The 6,000-nt window shown below is 38.2% G+C and overlaps 1 protein-coding gene across 4 annotated transcripts in view; it reads right to left on the bottom strand.

The window, feature by feature from the left end:
- Positions 1–319: 319 nt before the first annotated feature.
- Positions 320–6,000, bottom strand: part of LOC110221757 (death domain-containing protein CRADD) — a 391,384-nt gene continuing 385,703 nt past the window's right edge. For 3 of the 4 annotated variants that reach the window (XR_013482903.1, XR_013482905.1, XR_013482907.1), the window contains one exon: positions 320–2,314. The gene's annotated coding sequence lies outside the window, so the exon portion shown is untranslated. The remainder of the gene's footprint in view (positions 2,315–6,000) is intronic. The other variant, XR_013482904.1, reaches the window with a different exon arrangement.

Genomic DNA, 6,000 nt, shown 5'->3' with positions numbered 1-6,000 from the left:
ACCCCCGCTCAAATTATCTTTCATTTCACTACTTTGTCACTCACTGCATCCTAGGTTGTCTTGACTTTTGTCCTGCCACTGGACTTCAATGACTCAGGAAGAACGAATGGGGCCATTGACTTTGTGCAACTCTTCCTCACTGAAACCCAATTCATGAGCAAGTCAAGACATCACCCCGTGATGTCATTGGTCCTCTTTGAAAACAAAGGATAAACAACAACAACAATATATGTATGTAGTTATGAATTTTTTAACTTTATATTTATATTGTATACATTTTGAATTTGTAGTGCTAGTGTATTACTTAATCCAAAAACCATTATTGGAATAATTTATTTCATGCTACTTTTTTTTCAGTTAACAAACATTTATTATTTCTCCTTCCTATTGCCTCCCCCTTCAATTGAACAATTGGAAAAAAATAAAACCATCACAACACATAGGCACAGTCCAGCAAAACAAATTCCCACACTGACCATGTCCAAAAATGCTACATTCTGTGGAGGTGGATAGAATGCTTCATTATCAGGTTTGTGGACTTATGGCTTATCATTGCATTGATCAGATTTCTCAAGTCTTTTAAAGCCAGGTTTCTTTATGAGGTAGTTGTCATCACATAAATCGTCCTCCTATTTTTGTTTATATCATCCTGCATCAGCTCACAGAGGTCTTCTTTCTCAGTCTCCCCTAAAACTATCTCTTTCGTCATTTACTCTATATATTTTTATCCATACTTGCGTCTCCTCCGAACACAACCTCATGGTGAATCGGGATTGTTTGTTTCTGTATCTCAAGTGCCTAGTGTGGTGCCAGGCATGTTAGTAGGAGCCGAGATTGTCCACTGCATCCTGGGCCATCGCCAGTTGTCTTGACTCTTGTCTTGCCATTAGACTCTGATGACTCTGGAAGGCTGAGTGAGGCTGATGACTGTGCAGCTCTGTTTCACTTCAATCCAACTCATGAGCGAGTCAAGACATTGCCCGTGATGTCATTGGTCTGCTTCGAAAATGAAGGACAAACAACAACAACAAATATTTGTTGATTGAGAAGTTTGCCTGATTCTAAAGATATTGTTCTATCCATTATACCTTACTACCTCTCATCCAAAAAATAAAATCTATCACTGTACGCAATATCCTACATCCATGTCTATTTCTGCAAAGGAGTGGGAGAACTGAGTGGGAGGTGTCTTTTTCCTAGCTCTCCTTTGGGGTCAAGTTTAGTGAATATAATTTCACAAAATTCAGTTATAACTGTTTGTGGTTATTATTTTTTCCCATTTATGTTGTTATAGTCACTGTGTCTCTAGTTTTAAATTTTTTTAAAAAAATATTTAATTATGGCTTTTATTTTCATATAGTGAAAATTTCTCCCAGTTTCCTTCCCCCTCCCCACTCCGAGCCTCTATAACAAATACTACTTTTTTAAAGAATAGATTAAAAAGAGGAATATGAAAAAAATCAGCCAAAATGATCAGTACATAAAGAAAGTTTGAAAATATGGGTGATGTTCTACACTCACGTGCGTCTCACCTCTGCAAAGGCTTAGGGCTGGAGGGATGCTCATCTCTCTTCTTCAGGGTCAACCTTGTTCTCTGCAGTTTGTATTACTCACTTTTGATTGTTTTGTGGTTCAGTTGTTCAGTCGTGTTGAACTCTTTGTGACCCCATGGATTATAACATGCCAGTACTGTCCATGGGCTTTTTTGGGGCAAAGATACTAGAGTGGTTTGCCATTTTCTTTCACAGTGGAATAAGGCAAATAGATATTAAGTGACTTGTCCTGGGTCACACAGCTAGTAAGTATCTGAGTGTTATAGTTATTGTATATATTGTTTTCCTGGCTCTGCTTCCTTCACTTTTATCAAAGACTAATATATTAGTCTTTCCATACTTCTATGTGCTCATACTTAGCATTTCTTATATCATGCTAATATGCCTTTATATTCACAGACTACCATCAGCGTATCCATTCCCCACTTGATGGACATTTACTTGTTTCTAGTTCTTTGCTAATACAAAAAGTGAAACCATAAATATTTTGGTCTATATGAGGGCTTTCTTTTTGTCATTGACTTACTTGAGGTATATGCCTAATAATGGGATCTCTCGGTCAAAAAGTATAAACATTTTAGTAGTCTTTTTCAAACAATTCCAAATTGATTTCCAGAATGGCTGGACAGATTCACAGTTCCACCATCTACATGTTGGTGTGTCTGGCTTTCCACAACCCTTCCAACACTATTAGGTGGGATGCTTGTTGATGGAATGAGGAAGAAGAAGCCCAATCAGATGAGTAACTGGGGATGTTTAGTCTGAAGAAGAGAAGACTTGGATGAGGTATGACAGTTAGCACACTGCCTGCACATAGTAAGTATTTAATACATCACCTATCTATCCATCCATCTATCATCTATCAATCTATCATCTGGATGTCTATCTCCTATCTATCTATCTATCTATCTATCTATCTATCTATCTATCTATCTATCGACCTATAATCTGGATAGTTATCTCTTATCTATCCATCCATCCATCCATCTATCCATCCATCTATCAACTGGACACCTATCCCCTTTCTGTCTATCTAATTCATCTATCTATCTATCTGTTCATCTATCTACCTATCATCTGGATATCTATCTCCTATCTGTCTGTCTGTCTGTCTGTCTATCTATCTATCTATCTATCTATCAATCTCCTATCTTTCTATCTACCATATCACCTGTCTACCTACTATTATCTGTCTTTATCTATTTATCATCTATTTATCTAGCCATCTATCATCTGGCCATCTATATTCTATATGTCTGTCTATCTAATTTATCTGCCTATCTACCTACCATCTGGATAGCTGTCTCTTATCTATCCATTTATCATCTCTCTGTCTACCTAACTACCTACTTATCTATGTATCATCTGGATATCTGTCATCTGTCTTTCTGTCTGTCTTTCTCCTCTATCTCTCTATCCATCTATCCACTTATCATCTACCTATCTAGTTAATGAACTGTCATGTCTGGTGGAAAAGGCTAGAACCAGGACCAATGTGTGGAACTGACAGAGAGATAGATTGTAATTGAGCAGAAGAACTGCATTATTGACAGCGGCCATTTTTGTGAAGTTTATGCCAGTTCAAGGTTTGACATGTTAGTGTGTGGGCATAATAAGCAAATTTGGTTTATTTTGTGACTATTATACATTCTGTCCTATGTATGCTAGGTAAATAAAATTTATTTTAAACAAAATCATCTATAAATTTTCTTTTATCTGCATAGTTTAATGTCCAAAATTCTGTGGTGTCCTTTAAAAAGAAGCATTTATTAAGTGCCTACTATGTGGTAGACTACTTATAAATATTCTCTCATTGGGTCCTCAGAACAATTCTGGGAGGTAAGTGCCATTATTACCTCCTTTTTACAGTTGGGGAAACTAAGGTAGAACTAGGTTAAGTGACTTGCTTAGGGTCACACAGCTAGTAAGGGTCTGGGGTCCAATTTGAACTCAAGTCTTCCTGAACCCAAGTCCAGGGCTCTAGCCACTGTGTCACCCAATGCCCACTTTGTCCATCTCATGTCATAGGAGCATGCTGGGACAACCCTGCTGAAAACCAGAACTTTAACTCAGTGGTGTCAAACTCACCTAGAAATAGGGACCTTTAAATCATAAATAGGCATTCTTCTAGACCACATATTGACTTAGAAAACCACATATCAACATTATCTGAATTTCATTGTATTTTTATTTATTTTGTTAAATATTTCCCAATTACATTTTAATCTGGTTTGGGCCACTCAAGAGAGCTGTGAGTCACATGAAACTGGCTGGCGGTGTGTTTGAACCTCTGATTCAAAATATCTTAGATTGATAAAACTGATTGTTTCCAAATAGTTGAAGAAATTTAAGTGTCGTCAAAACCTGAATTTTGGCACCTGAGTCAAAGCCACAGCCACTCCACACTAGTTATGACATTATAATAATACTCTTTTGTCATCAACTCTTTTACTCTAAGGCTAAATTGGTTTACCACCTAGGTACTATTTAAATGTTATATCTATACTCTAATTCCCATGACCCTATGATTTTGGACAACTTTTGCTTCTATTGATAGGGTACTGACGACCTCCCTAAGTAAATACAAGTTTAATTGTTAGATATATCAGGCTTCTCAGGTAGCTCACTCTATTGCTGGGCAGCCCTAATTGCTATAGAGGTTTTCCTTTAGTAGAACTGTAATTTTCTCTGAGGTATAAAGGAGCTCTTCCCCCACACCCAACAAAGCAATTTAAAATTTTGTTGAAGGAAGCCGACCGTTTCAGCCATCACCCCTGTGCAAATAATCTAGGATATTTATAGAATGCAGCCTATTGGGCAGACCAATATTGGTGTGGCTGTATACGTGGCTGATCTCATCTAGACATTTACTTCTTAAAAGATAGTTAAGCCACAATGAAGCTAAGTTAATCTTTAACAGTGTGCAAATAAGATCAAACACAAAGCATATATGGATCTAGGCTGAGAAAAATGTCAAAGAGAAGGAATAGAGGTTAGGAACACTGAAACTCAAAGAACTTTGGGTCTGACAGAGTTTGACTGTTTTTTTCATAGTAACAAACTTTAGGCTAGGTGAGCTTTATTTCAAATCCTGGCAAAATTCTAGAACATATCATTAAAAGGATGGTTTGTGAATATTTAGAAAGGGAAGCAGTGATCACAGAGCCATCATCACTTCGTCAACAAGAAGTCATGCCACACTCTTTAATCATAATAATCAAATTTGGCTCCAAAGAAGAGATGGAAAAATGAACTTCCCTTTCTTCTTTGTAGAGCTCATGCACTATGTGTGTGGAACACTGCATATGCTGTTGGACCTGATTGATTTGTTAGTTAATCTTGCTGTACTGTTTTCTCTCTGTCTCTCTCTTTGTCTTTCTGTCTTGTCTCTGTCTCTCTGTCCTTGTTCGTTTTTCTTTCCTTTTTTCTTTTTCCTTTCTTTTTCCTTCCTTCTCTCCCTTCTTTCTCTCTCTCCCTCTCTCTCCCTCTCTCCCTCCCTCTCTCCCTCCCTCTCTCTCCCTCTCTCTCTCTGTCTCTCTCCCTCTCTCCCTTCCTCTCTCTCTCTCTCTGTCTCTCCCTTCTTTCTCTCCCTCCCTCCCTCCCTCTCTGTCTCTGTCTCTGTCTCTCTCTCTCTCTCTCTCTCTCTCTCTCTCTCTCTCTCTCTCTCTCTCTCTCTCTCTCTCTCTCTGCCTCTCTGTCTCTCTCTCTTCCCTCCCCTTTTTATTTTTTGCTACAAAGGAATGGTCCCAAGGGAAGGAAGGAGGCAAGAGGGATATATTTGGAGATGAAGGAGAGAGAAAAACAGAAGATATCAATAAACATGAGAGCAACAATAAAATGATGAGGTCCTGGCAGAGTAACCTCATTTATATTTTTGTCAGGATTACTAGGCTGGTAGATCAGGGAAATGTTGAAGACTTAGTTTAGCTAGGCTTCAGCAAAACGCTGAACAAAGTGTTTCATGTCCTGTAAGCATCTTATATTCAGAATATACATGACAGAACTTTTCGTTTTCCCCTTCTCCCTAAGTCACCCACTTCTGCTGAGAGCACCTTCATCCTTCTAGTCATTCAAGTTTGAAACCACAGAATTATTCTCAACACTTCACCCTAATTTGCCTCTCACATTTAATTAGCTGCCATTTTGTTGATCCTACCTCCCAAATATCTCTTACCTCTGTCTTCTCTCCATTTATACAACCGTCACCCAAGTTCAAGCTTTCATCACATCTTGCCTAGTTTATTGAAATAACCCGCCTCGAGTCTCTCCTCTCTCCAATCCATCCTTCATATAACTGCCAAAGCAATATTTCTACAGTAACTGAGCTGTTCAGTATCCCTTGCTTAAAAAAGCTCAGGTGGCTCCCTATTATTTATAGGGAAAAACCCAGAATTCTTTTATTGGCATAGTCTGGCTCTAGCTTGACTATTTTTGTGAAGGTCTCCTA

This window comes from Phascolarctos cinereus, unplaced genomic scaffold (assembly GCF_003287225.1).
Source record: "Phascolarctos cinereus isolate Bilbo 61053 unplaced genomic scaffold, phaCin_HiC Scaffold_1;HRSCAF=81, whole genome shotgun sequence".
Lineage (NCBI taxonomy): Eukaryota > Metazoa > Chordata > Mammalia > Diprotodontia > Phascolarctidae > Phascolarctos > Phascolarctos cinereus.
This window is presented reverse-complemented; position numbering and strand designations above follow the sequence as displayed.